Source organism: Taudactylus pleione, unplaced genomic scaffold (assembly GCF_031769625.1).
Source record: "Taudactylus pleione unplaced genomic scaffold, aTauple2 ptg000848l, whole genome shotgun sequence".
NCBI classification, from domain to species: Eukaryota; Metazoa; Chordata; class Amphibia; order Anura; family Myobatrachidae; genus Taudactylus; species Taudactylus pleione.
Genome location: NW_028285250.1, coordinates 3532974 through 3547979, shown reverse-complemented (window position 1 = coordinate 3547979; position 15006 = coordinate 3532974).

The following is a 15006-nucleotide window of genomic DNA, read 5'->3' as shown; positions in this document are numbered from 1 at the left end:
GCTTACCATTAGGGATGTGCGCCGACCCCCGTGTTTTGGTTTTGGTTTTGGATCTATATCTCCTTCAAGGTTTTGGATCTGGATTTGGTTTTGCAAATCACCCTCAAGTGATTTATTTTTGTTTTGGATCTGGATTTTTTTTGTTTTGAAATAGATTAAAAGTTTTAAAAACAGCTAAAATCATGTAATTTATGCAATCCAAAAGCCAAAATTCAGATTTAAAATCTGAATTCCGAACCACAAAAAAAATCAGAACCGCGACCACGGATTTACCCGGATCTCCTCAGGAGATCAGAACCGAAACTCGGATTTACCCGGATTCACGACATTCGGGTGGATTCGGATTTCTGGAGAACCGAAGCACACATCTACTTTCCATATAAATGTCAAGTAAAGCACTATTGTGGGGCAAATTAAACTTCTAAAAGGATCTTGCGATGTTCAGTAATCTGTGTCTGTGTACAGTATACACAACCTAGAGCAGAAGTAACCCGCCAGCTGTTGTTGAACTACACATCCCAGCATGCCTTGCAACAGTTTTAGCATGGGCAAATAGAAAAACTGTGGCAGGGCATGCTGGGATGTGTAGTTCTGCAACAGCTGGGAGGCTGCTTATTGACCACTCCTAACCTAGAGCCTTAGGAGTGGCCTCTTATCACATAGGGCCGAATGGGCATTACTGTGTGTTGATGGGGCATTTACATGCAGAAGAGGTGACCTGTGGGCATGCCCTGGGAATGTAGACAGATTTCAGGTCTATTCTACTGTGGGTGTGTGCAGACATCTGTCTGATTTCAGTTGGAGTTCCTGCGCCAAGGATGGGGCTGGGCAAATGCTAATGACAGTTATAATGGCTGTTATCGCAAGTGGAGAACTAAAGCTGGTGCTTTCGCATATGTGCATCTGACCCAGAATATAGGCGTATGTTTGCATGGGATTTACGACTACCGGAATCAGGCTCTAACTCTGTAAAGAGAGACATGGATGCAATTTTATTGTTTAGAGCAGTGGTTCCCAAACTGGGTGCCGTGGCACCCTGGGGTTCCTCCGGGCATTTGCAGGGGTGCCTCAGGTTGGTGGTCCAGTACAAGTAAAATTATTTTTGGTCAGTGTGATAGGCAAAATCAGCGCTGGCTGCTGCCAATCAAAAAATATGTGGACAAAAAAAGTGTAGCCCTGCCGACCACCACATGACTGAACCTAAGGGTGATATATAAGCACAATTTACTTCATTTAAGTTTTGCTGAATTTCTCAATAAGAAACTTTTGCCCCAGGGGTGCCGTGGAAAAAATGCTGACACTCTAGGATGCCGTGATTCTAAAAAGTTTGGGAACCACTGGTTTAGTGTATAAAAAATGTGGTGATTATGAAAATGTTACACAATGTGCAAAAATAGAATAAATATACAGAACACAAACTTCAGTGCTTCACTTCAGAGCAGCAGATGGGCTACAACAATGAGTCAGGAACTCATATAACAATACAACATATATACAAGATAAACCAATATTGTGCACTAAGAATTGTCCCAAGACACTGAGGAAGGTAGTAATAATAATCCTTGATCTCAACAGGATGTCTCTCTGATGGAATATTTTATTCTCCACATGGTCAGATTTGACAAATCTATGTAAGACCTACGGAAGCTCTTCTTTTAAAATAAACTCCATTGGTGTCAGCGGTCGATAGTGGTGACATCCTCATACAATTCCAAAAGAGTTTCAAGTGCACCACAGGAAAGCAGAAACTTCACACACCCATAGGTGTATAGGGAAAGCACATAAAAAAAGTGCTTACATAAATAAAGTATATGATAGACACATCAAGGTTTCTTTATCCACTCAGTAGATAAAAACTGATGGTTTTATTGTTAAAAATAGACATAAAACAGGGAAAGTATATCCATTCCACATGTAAATATGTCATATTGAATCTCCAAGCAGAATGGAACCCAGGTATTATATAGTGTTGGGTCTCAACTGAACTTAATGACCAGAATAAATAGCCCCTTGTCACTCTATGAGTTTTGACGCTCGCTCCTTTTCAACATGATTGACTGTGCATATATATTCATAATTAATACTAATAATGTTAAAAACTTATATGTATATGTACTTACCCTTTGGTTAGGTCCGAATTGCACATATGACACGGCGCCATCTTGTCAATTTGTTTAAATGAACACTATGGCATTCCTATAATTCTCGGAGACCCAATGATTGCAAGTCCCTGCGGCTATAGTGCAGTGAGTGTTGGCTGTTTGATTCATTATAAAGTTTGTGCACAACACGTGACCATGAGTGGCCGCATTCAGATGTTTTGGACCTAATGAATAGATTCAACTAAACACAATACAAATAACTGCGCTGCTGTGCCCTAGCTAGGACAAATATAGACTCAGTATACATGGCCGTAGAAAGTCATCCCGGATGAAGGGGCGTGGCCTATTCGCAGGAGGTGTGACCACGCCCCATCAGGAAAAATAAACTTTTGCAGAGCCGTGAAGCTGTGCTGCGTGCCAGGGAGGCACCACAGCCTGGTGCAAATCCGGGGTAGGGGGGCATGATCAGTGTGACTGCTGCTTCTGATGCTCAGTGAACTGTCTCCCACTGCAGCTCAGCAAACAGCAGCATGTCCTGGGCTGCTGACAGGTAGGCCTGAGTAATCACCCGCTACCCCCCCCCCCCGTTCTCGTGGTCCCTGTTAGTAAATCAACACTCTATACTGTGCATTTGAAAATATCATTTAAAACATTTCAAACACATAGAACACAGTATATAAGAGCATGTATCTTAAGCTCGATATAGCAACATTGTAGCATATAGGGAATTTTTGTGACCACAGAAAAGGTCCAAATGTAGATACTTTGTTTAGAAGTTTTCAGGAGTTCTACATAGAATAAATAGCTAACAATAAACCATTTTCTCCAGGGGGTTAACAGTTATTATGTATCATACCGTACCGTATGGGCTCTGGTCTCTCCTTACTGGGCTTTGGTTTTTTATTTAAGTAACCCACTGTTATAGGTTCAACATTAATCCCAAACGCACTTTGCCAAATAAATCCTCAGCCAGGGGTAAGCTTGTAGGCGGCATTCACATACCGCAATCCTATGTAGTCCCAATTACCTCTCTGAAACACACTGGAAAGAGAGGTCTCCTCAAACCCGAGAATGAGATTATTGACAGCAGTCACAGCACTCGTCACAGCTGTCTGAAATTCCAGAGCATATATACCGCCGGAGTCTAGCGGCAGATGTAGGAGAAGATTTAGCAATCAGGGTGTCAGCAGGTGTAGTGGCACCATTGTCCTGTGTAACACGGGCGAGAACAGCATGGCAATCTGGCTTATGGCAAGTGTTCGGACACAGTGGTTCTGGATTTGTTCTTTACACAAAAAAGAACTCTGGCAATTGTTTGCATGCACTTGGAGGAATAGTTCTTTGTGAGAATTATTTTGGGGTGCTGATTAAGGGTAGGACACCACTGCACATACCACCATTGCTTACAATGGAAGGATGACACACTATGAAAATTGGAGGTATACAGTAGCTGCAGATTAAGGATGGGACACCACTGCACACAGAAGAGTAATATACAGTATGCTGCATCATTCGTCTGAATGGAACACACACTTCTTGATATACACAATATAATTTTAAAGTCTGCAGGTTTTCTTGCTTTAAACAGGAAAAAAAAAATATATATTTTTTGCAATTTTTATTCTATATATCTGGGAAACAACCCCCCAAAAAAACACAGAGGTCTTCTTAGGGTGCAGCAGCCTCAAACACAGTAGAGTATTTTTGGACAGATAAACAATAAGTATACTACAGAAAAAAAAGTGCAGGTTCACTTTAAGAAACAAAAAACAATCAACAGCAACACAGACAGTAGTTTGCCTGTTTGTTTGCCATGCAGTGTGTGAGTGTCCAGTGTGTTAGTGTCCAGTGTGTGTGACAAATACACATACACTGACTGTCAGGATGCGGCCTGGGATCGTCCACTACTCACCTCAGCGTCGGCGTCCTTGGGATTAGGTGTTCAGTCGCTGGGAGTGGAGGTCAGTGGTGTCTGAGTCTTCTCCCCGGGGTCTGCTAGGGCTTCCGTGCATGCGTCCAGGTTCCCGTGGTGGTGGGCATGGGTGCAGAGATATTGGTCCATGTCACCTGACTAGTCTCTCTCAACGGTAGTCCTGCAGCACTCAGCTGATCCTCTGATCCAATTACCAGCTACCCAGGGGTATTTAGTCTGACTCCAGGAACAGGAAATTGCTGTTCAACTTCGCTGTTTCAGAGACTGTGATACTCTCCGTTGTTTCTCCATATAGTGTGTTGTTTCAGCCCTCACGCTGTCCTTCAGTGTTATTTGTATCAGCTCCCATGCTGATTCCCAGTGTGTCACTTCAGCTCTCTCACTGCACTCCAGTTTTTCATGTAACAGCTCTTGTGTTGTTTATTAGTGTGCTGTTCAGCTCTCAAGCTGACTCCCTGTATTACATGTGTCAGCTTTCTTGCTAATTACTAATTTAGCTCTCAGTCTACATTCCCTGTGTTTCTCAGAGCAAGCCTGCAACTGGATCTCTAGCAATTCTCAGTACACCACTGTGTCTACATTCCCTGTGTTTCTCAAAGCAAGGCTGTGTCTAGATCTCCAGTAATTTTCAGTACACTCCTGTGTCTACATTCCCTGTGTTTCTCAGAGCAAGTCTGCATCTGGATCTCTAACAATCCTCAGTACACCGCTGTGTCTACATTTCCTGTGTTTCATAGAGCAAGTCTGCAACTACATCTCTAGCAATTTTCAGTACACCCCTGTGTCTACATTCCCTGTGTTTCACAGAGCAAGTCTGCATCTGTATTTCTAGCAATTCTCAGTAAACTCCTGTGTCTACATTCCCTGTGTTTCTCAGAGCAAGTCTGCATCTGGATCTATAGCAATTCTTAGTACACTCCTGTGTCTATATTCCCTGTGTTTCTCAGAGCAAGCCTCCATCTGGATCTCTAGCAATTCTCAGTACACTCCTGTGTCTACATTCCCTGTGTTTCACAGAGCAAGTCTGCGACTGGATCTCTAGCAATTCTCAGTACACCCCTGTGTCTACATTTCCTGTGTTCCTCGATGCAAGTCTGCATCTGGATCATCTCCAGTAACCTTCTCAATTCCAGTGTTTCTTAATGTTGTACATTTCTAGGGTTCCCAGTGCTAATTCTTTCTAATATAGTTTCCGGTCTTCCTGCCACTCCCAGGTACCTGTCCAGAGGGCCGTGACCTTCTCACTTGGTGTGGTGAAACCCAAATACCAACTAGAGGGGTAACTGGTGAAGACCAAGTGGGTTAGACTCCATGCCTCTGGGCAGGTCTAGCCAAACCTGGGTTTGGCTGCAATAGGGAGACTTAGTGACTGTCACTCACCTAGTTGTTCCCTAGCCACCCTAACCCCATGGCTTTTTCTCCTCATCTGAGGAACTTCCCTAATGGATCGTGACACTAACAAGTGACAATGATATCTGCAGTCACACTTCCCAGACACCTTTGTCGCCTGATCTACCTATTAAACTCCTAAACCTAAATTCTCCTAACCTAATGCTAATGGCACCTTAATGGTGCCCTGATGGCTTGTTTTTTACGAGTGGGTTATGGAATCGCGGCAGTCAGAATACTGACAGCAACATCCTGACAGTCCAAATACCAATGCCTGAAGGTAAGTATACTAACCCTAACCCCTAATCCTCCCCTAACCCACCTTTCCTGCAGCCTAACCCTAACTTCCCCCCACAGTCTAACCCTAACACATGCCTTCTTCCACTCTCTTGTGTGAAATGGTGCCCGATCATGAAGGAGAGGCTTTTAATACAATCCAACACCGGGAAGACGACTCTTTGCTCATTTTAGGGTCCGAAAATGGCAGGAAGACATAAGGCAGGACTCATAGTCACTCGTTTCTCTTATGTTTGGATGTGATCAGTTTCCAGGAAACCAAACCCGCACATCTCTACTGATGATACAGTGCATGCATTGCCATACCTACTGACAATGTGTATTCCTTAGTATAGAAATTGAAAACACTCAGCCAGGCAGATTCGCTTCTTCCTACGGCTCACAGGAAGTCTCAGCTGTTCCTGACAGCCGGATGCCGCTACTCCATCGCCCGCTCACTAATGCCCCTCAGAATTCTTTCGACCTTCTGATAAATTAGTTAAAACTATCTCCCCCTAGAGGATTTAGCTAAACTGTCACACTGCCTTGAGGAAGGGAGGAAGTGCTCCCAAAATGCATTGCAGGTGTGACAGGACTTGTTGCTCACAAAGGATTCCCAGAAGGACCTGAATAGAGACTCATCTAGAGGTAGTCTGGAATACCACCAACTTAAAATCTACGTGCCCTATGAGAATGGGACTTCTGGTAATTCCACATCTATTTTAATCTTGGATATGTGTATTTTGTTGGTGTATATTTTGCTATACCAGAATACACAATTTTTACTTTATATTAACAATAAATGCTTTGCTTATGGTTGTAGTATAATTTCTTTGTTTTGCATGTTATGAACACCAAGAGAAAGGATTAAAACTCCAAGAAGAGGATCTTTTTACTTTGAAGAGAAGTACTTATATTCCTTGTTAGACAAAAGCGCATTTGAGCTTTCAAGCCTTTCATTTTTTATTTGCTATATTGAGGTTCTAAGGGTAGAACCATTTTATTTGCTTGTTTGCTGCTCTTGAGTGTCGGGGCGCCCAAGGGTACTACTACTAGATTATACTGCCAAGTAACATTCAATTATTACTTTTCACAGCATGGTTGGGCAATGGATTTCTTTGTTATATTCTCCATTCAGCACTGAGAGCTGAAAAGTGTTTAGCAATGTGTTCTTGAAGAGTATGTACAGTGTTATTCTGCCTTCTAACAACAATGTTTTACTTTTATAAATGTTAAATGCGTAACTCAGCTATTTAATTTTTCAACTTCTCCAAAAATATTGACCCCACTATGAACCTTAGGGAGGCATAGCAGCAATGAACTGACCATGTATTTCATGGAAAACAGTGAGAATGATGATGGAGGAACATGTGTATGCTAATGGTGAAGGTGTCTGAGGTCTTCTGGTCCCAGGCCATAATAGAGAAGCCATCAATACAAATTACATACAGTAGTTCATTTCTTCTTGTTTTGCAGTTGAATGTTTGAGAGATGACAGTTTGGTGGTATAGATGGAAATCATACTTGGTTAATTTCCTGGAGACCACCCTATATCCCACCCACTTCCCCAGTGAAATGCAGCATGATGCCTTAAATTGCATAGTGGGGAGTGAAGCAAACTTAAAAAAGGCTATTCTCCAGCATTTTAGCTGGAGAAAGACTCAAATAAAAAAATATATATATTGTTTCTCTATATTTAGCATAGATAAAGTGAGGAGAAATCACGACAGAGGACACTACACAAAGCGTCTAGAATATGGCTGCCGTGGCCATTTTCCTGGTGCTCTGCGCATGTACAGTAGGAAAATTGCTGGCAAAAAGCCACGGCACAGACTACTTCCCGGAGTCTACTGAGGAGGTCAGTGCGTGGCGGCCGGTGGAGAGAGAGGAGGGCGCCCCGGATGGGGAGTGAACACAGGCCCCCTCCTCTCTTAATACGCCCCAGTGTGCAATGTATTATTGCTGTGTATTTTTTGTTTTTTATGTTAAACCTTGTATGTAGCACCATATACCTCATGGCACCTAACAAATAAGATATAATATTAATAATAATAATAATAATAATAATAATAATAATAATAATAATAATTAAATAAATAATAATGAATAAATAAATAAAGCCCTTTGTATTGCTGCTTGGACCTCCCTTAAGGGATCTCCCAAAAAGTAGGTCCCAAATGTACTATAGGCAAGTATTTTGGCGATAACAAAAGGGTTTGAATAATGCCCATGTAAGAGAAAGATCCTTCTGGTACGTGCTGGCACAAGTTCTCTACTTTAGACTTTTGCAGTATCCATAATACTGTTGTGCCCATGTTGTTATCTTTTTTTCCATTTTGATGACAATGGGGCTCATACAGAATTGAACAGAAATGCAGTGTTTTTTTACAGCAAAATTAATCTTTTCTCCCTGCCCATGTGTACCAAATCACAGTGCCCATGTGTACCAAATCACAGTGCCTATGTGTACCAAATCACAGTGCCTATGTGTACCAAATCACAGTGCCTATGTGTACCAAATCACAGTGCCCATGTGTACCAAATCACAGTGCCCATGTGTACCAAATCACAGTGCCTATGTGTACCAAATCACAGTGCCTATGTGTACCAAATTACAGTGCCTATGTGTACCAAATCACAGTGCTATTGCAGACTAAATAACAATGGCTATGCAGGCTAAATCACAGTGCCTACGCAGACTAAATCACAGTAACCATGCAGACTAAATCACAGTGCCTATGCAGACTAAATCACAGTGCCTATGCAGACTAAATCACAGTGCCCATGTGTACCAAATTACAGTGCCTATGTGTACGAAATCACAGTGCCTATACAGACTAAATCACAATGCCTATGCAGACTAAATCACAGTGCCTATACAGACTAAATCACAATGCCTGTGCAGACTAAATCACAGTGCCTATGCAGACTAAATCACAATGCCTATGCAGATTAATCACAGTGCCCATGCAGACTAAATCACAATGCATATGTAGACTAAATCACAATGCCTATGCAGACTAAATCACAGTGCCTATGCAGACTAAATCATATGTAGCAGCTACAGTACAGTCTGAGTCCTTGAATAAAGGGAACTGGGATGGGAGGGAGTGTGTAGACATGGCTGAAATACTGTAAGGAATAATTAAGTAAACTATGGCCAGTGCAGAGTACCAAATAGATACATATAGAGGTGGATCACTCATGGGTGCTCAACCCCTAATACAAGATTGTTGTTGATGATAACGATGATGATTATGAACACAGATCATGCTTTATCAACTGAAAATAGAAATTAATACCATTTTTCACCAACCCCGTAAAATTACAACCAGCACCCACCACCCACCATCCAGGATAACCAGTGCTGATACCACTACGGCTATTCCCTTTGGCTGTAGGTGTTGGGTTAGAAGGCCTGATTCAGACTTGCACAATAAGCTGCGGATGCTCGCACTGACCGATATTCGCCCATCTGTGCATGCATATAATTCGCAGTGCACGTGCGCAAGCCAGTCTCATCGATGGGGAATCGTACGCTCGTAGTACATAGACTGGCCGCTACTTTGAGTGACAGAATGTGCCGTTTGTGGGTGGTAACGGGAAGGTGCTTGTGAACAGGGTAGTGGATGTGCAAACGGAGGCGTGTCTGAGTGTCAAAACTGAGTTTTGTGTGTGTGCATAATTAGCAAAGATGCGTCATAGTACACGTCACTTGGTTGTTTTTTACACTGAAGTGCTTGCAGTGCTTGCGGGAGGGTAGAGTCAACCACAAGCTCTATGATTGCTTATGATGGTCCTCGATGTACCAATTTTTATAGTCACTTCCTGGAGATGACGTGCGCTAGTGGGCATCTCAAGACACGCTAATGGGCATCTACATACACAAAGTGATCGCTCGCCAAGACATAGTGGGCGTGCTAATGCCTTGCCGTGCGATAGCCTGCCACGCTGTCACTGAGCCAAATTTGCATACTCTAGGAGGGAGCATCCACATCTAGCAACCGGCTCTGAATCAGACCCAATGTTTATAAAATACAATAAAATATAATTTTTTCCTGGTGACCTGCAGGTCTCAGCATGGAGAGTCTGCTGTTATAGGGACGGGCATGCTGGCTGGGTAGTGCAATAAGTTTTATCATAACAATGGTGGCCAGTGCATGCTGACACTTTAGGAAACACTAGTACCAGCATGTGCTGGTGTCCAGAGCACACTGGGACCTGAGTTTGCCAGGGAATATATATGGGAAAAAACACACACAATGAAAAATCTGTTACTGAAATAAAGACATACACACACAGCCCTCTAGCTCCACATTACTGTTCACCAAGGGCCTGATTCCCAATGGTTAGTGCACATCTCCAATTGTTGGAGGACTGCGCAAGCGCAGGATATGTACTGTACATGTGCAACCCTCCATCTGCGAGTCTGCTCGCAATGTGTCCCTGCTGCAGTCTTATTGACAGGCTGAAGCTTTTTTTTTGGGGGGGGGGGGGCATTCCTGGCTACCATTCCCGGTAACAGGGGTGTGATGCCCCCGTTTTCTGGTAGGGTATACGCAGCTTACGCAGTCTGGCCAAAGAGGCAACCATCACGACCAATGGTCACAATGATTGCGATGGTGATCCAAGGCAGCATCTATAGATTCTACACTCAGATCTCTAAGATCCATCAAGGAGGTGACTATTTCCTCTAGACACCTCCAACATTATGTTGGACGGAATAGCACAGCCGCCTCTATGTGGCTGTGCAATACAGTCCATCTTTTAATCAGGCCCCAAGTTTCATAGAGGAGGGGAGGTTGAAATTTCTTCTGTCTTGTAAGGCTGCATTTTATGGAGCTCCATCACAAATGTATATGGATGCAGCCACATTTGTTGCCAGCTCTGCATAGGTAGCAAAATGCTGTTTATTTGGGATGCAATTATATGTGTTGGGCACTAGGTCTGAATGGACCAGGAGTAGCACATATTTATTTAATTTGCATGCATAGATATAAGAGGCAATCTTTTAAATTGTGACCAGACACTAACCATATTATAGGGTTACATCGCATGCAGCAAGCAAAGCAAATGTGTCTTGAATGACCGAATTTAGCAATTAAGTGTAAAAATGCAAATACAAAATATTGTTCTATTCAAGGACAACTTCTTGGCAGTTTCACATGATCAAATTGTGCACGTGCAGCAATCTTTTCCTTCCCCATATTCTCCCTAACGCTGATCTGGACAGCTGCTCTACCTTAAGTGACCTTGATTTCTACAGAAAGGAAAGTAACAGTCTGCAGGACATTGCAGAGTATTTCTATATACCTAGGGGCCTGATTCAGAGATGGACCCTAATGTGATCGCAGCTGCGATTTCGCAAGGAATGCAACTGCGAAAATATGCTTACCCGATCAGAAGGACCCCAAACACTGCCTTCTCATATGCGTGCGACATCAATTACCTGCGTAAATATCTGTAACATCGATAGACATCGAGCAGCCATCTTGCCCTTGTGGGAGGTCTAACCAGCTGCAGACTCTGCAGCTCTCCTGACATGCAGAGGGCTCTCATGTTGCATAGGAGATTGCAAGAGCTAATTTATGCATGCCCATGTAACAGCGTTTAAACAGTCAGACACGCCTGCATTTTATTAACCACCCCCCCGATACCTCCCCCAAACAGTGACTACCTGTCACTCACTTTGTGAATGGATCCCCTGTGCGTTCGGAATCTCAAGACAATTGGAGCACGTGCTCAGTTTGGCTTATACGCATGCACAAAGGCAAACAATCGCTAGTTCTGCGTAAAAATTGCATTAGTGTCCATCTCTTAATCAGCCCCTAGGATAACTCTTTCAGCTCCCAACTCCTGCAGCCATGGAGGCTGATTCTGAGTTGGACACAAAGTGGTTGTATTTGTGTAATGCTGCATAATCCATATTTACTACCTTACGCTAATGCAAGTTCCCATAAATCTAATGTGGGCATCCATGCAGCTTCATGTGGGAAGCCGCTCTGCCTAATGTTTTTCCATAGCCACAGCTGTAATCATTAGTATCAGCCAGTGGCAGCTCCAGAAGTTGTTCTGCAGCATAGTCCAAAATTCAAATAGGGGAGCCACACCAACTGCCACTGAATCCTGGCCAGAGATGTTTGGCAATATTCAGGATGGCAGTTGGTGTGGATCCTCTATTTGAATTTTGGACTGCGTTGCAGACCCACCTCTGGAGCTGCTACTGGTATCAGCACTTGCACCAGCCCCATGCTAGCTGCAAGATATTGGTCTGAAACAGGCTTCCCTTCTCCATATGCACAACAAACAATAGCATGGACCACTGGCTACATGCCCAAGACACTTTTCTGACACTTCAATGATACTCACTCATGACAGAAAACTCCAGTGTGATTCCATTGTCACAACCGAGCTCCCACCCAAAAAATGCCTATTTTACGGAAAGACAGAGCCATTGAAAATCCAGCCAACTCAGAATAGGATGGAGAATTGCCATTAAAGCATTTTAAAGAGTGCAAAAACAAAACATACATATGATATGGCTGTTAAGGAGAGACTGTCTTACCTGCCTCCAACTCTCTGTGCTAAGAGAGTCACTTAAGGGAAATAAGACCCATTCTTGATGATAGTCTCTTGCATAATCAGTGTAGGGAGGTTAGATTAATGCCAGATTATGCAATAGACAGCAGCAGAGAACAATATCTGAGACTTTACTTGGACCATATAATAATACACCACTAGATTTATCAAGACACACACCCTATTTATTAAAAACCCAAAAGTGCACTCTATCAAAGATCTTGTGGCTTTGTGAGCCTCTTTATACTTATGTTCAGCAGCAGTCTGGAGCAGTGTCAATGGAGTCAGTAGCCAGGAGTAACAGCCATAGCTGGAATTAGATGTGGTTTGCAAAAAAAACAATAAGGAGAAATTATTAGAATACATATGCATGGTAGTTAAGATGGCATACAAACTACAAAATACAAAAAACACACCCAGCAGCTATCCCATTGGTATTAAACCCATCTCAAAATTTTGATGTAGGAATGACTGAGAATAATGGCATTGTGATATGAACCAGGATAGCCAGTTACAACATTCAGAAGTTTGAGTTTTGCATCACAAACTACCTGTACTATTGAAGTAATATTTGGATTTTCCAGGCAGATGTATAATACAAAAATATAGCTGTTTTACTTAATAGGCAAAAGGAATGATTCAGTCTGTTGGTAATGCAGCACAACTGAATTCAGTTACAAACATCAAGCTTTTAAAGGATTATTCATGAATTGCTCCAGTACATGGTAACCATGCAATATTTTAATTGTGTTTAGCTTTGTTGATCATGCTTCAATAGGCTATTTGTTCTTAACATTTAACTACAGTATTGTAAATGTCCAAGTATCCGCAAGTCATTCACAAGCAACTGTTTCAACATGTGTCCTTGTTGAACCTTTTTAAGAAAAATACACATATAAATGATCCTGTAGCTTTCCATATACTGCTGACCTAGTCAAATTGTAGAATTAGGGGCCTATGTATCAAAGCTTGATGAGAGATAAAATTGTGAGAGAAAGGGTATTAACCAATCAGCTCCTAACTGTCATTTTTCAAAACCAGCCTATAAAATGTAAGTTAGAAGCTGATTGGTTTGGTGATTTATATATCACAATTTTCTCTCTCATCAAGCTTTGATACATAGGCCCTAAGTATTACAAATTAAATATTCTGAAACAAAGAGGTGCTTCAGTTAAAGAAAAACAATAATGTCTGAACATCCTGTTGAATCCAGCAATGTTTGATAGAGATAAAATATTTCTCCTTAATTCAAGCTTACATTTTAACTATTTAGTATTGACTCCACCCAATTATATAGCAGTCAAATCATAATACATAATATCATTAAACATTATTTATATTACCACAACATTATACTGTACATATTATGTAGAACTGTAGAAGACATATATAATGGCTATTATACTATTGTATACTAGCCATTACGTAGAACTAATCATTGTTAATCTCTGAGCTCATCTCAAGGTGTTTTGCTTATCAAATACTTTGTAACCTGTCTTAATAAAGACCTATAAGATTTCTTTAGTGCAGCTTCTATTTTATGGATGTCTCATCTGAGATTCTACCAGTAGGATAAACCTTTAAGCGGTCACTGAAGATTCAAAGTTTCAGAGCAGCATACATTATCTCATCTTCCAGTCCGTGCCTGTTTTTTTATTTATTTTATGACTAACAACTTATGACAACATACCTCACCAGTGCTGTAGTAGGGAGCAGAGGTGCCCAAACCCAGCACACCCCACCCCCAGCACCTGCCAAGTGTGACATCACTGCAAACATTGAGGGACTACTGGAGCAGGAGAATACCCCTGCATCTTTCTATGTAGCAGGGTGCCTATTCCGGCACTGTGAGGGTCTATAATAATTTATAGACTGTTTATTTAAAACATAGGATTCATCAGTACTTGTGAGAAAAAGCTATTTTCTTTCACACAAAAATCATGAGATCGAACCAGCAGCTGATACAGAGCAACAGCTGACAACTCCCAAAATTTGACACTATGGGCCTGATTCAGAGCCGGATGCTATTTGCGGACGGTCGTTCCAAAAAAGGGGCCGGGTATTTAAATGGAGCGCTCGCTCATTGCGGTTTGCTGACGCCTCTATGTCTGAGCGTGCGAACGAAAAATGCGCTCGCTGTTTTGTAAAGACGCCCCTTTGCCGTTCGTATCACACGTCATCTCCAGTATTTATATGATTAATCGGGTACATCGAAAGGCATCTGAACTGCTCGCAGTGCTTGTGGAAGGTTTTTCCTACTGCAATCACTGCGAGCAGTTCAGGCTAAAAGACAACCAAGTGACGTGGTCGATGAAGCTCCTTTACTAATTATGCACTCCCATTAAACGCCCTTTTTACCGTTAGGCACGCCTGCGTTCGGATCTCCACTCCCCTGTTTTCAAGCACTTTCCCCTGTTACCACCCACAAACGGTACATTCTGTCAATCAAATTAGCAGCCCCTCGCTGTTTTGCGAGCGCACAATTTCCGACCACAATGACTGGTTGGCGCATTACGACCAATACGCATGCGCAGTTGTGTGAACATCGCTCATAGCGAAGGAGCGGCCGCTTATGAGCGACTCTGAATCAGGCCCTAAGTTTGGACTCTGTAAAGACAAGACAAAGTGAAGATCCTCTGACACATCCTATATACTTGTTAACCAATCATATGTATAGTTTTCTGTTAAACCATTTTTGGCAGTTTTCTTGGTCTTATAAAAAGACAG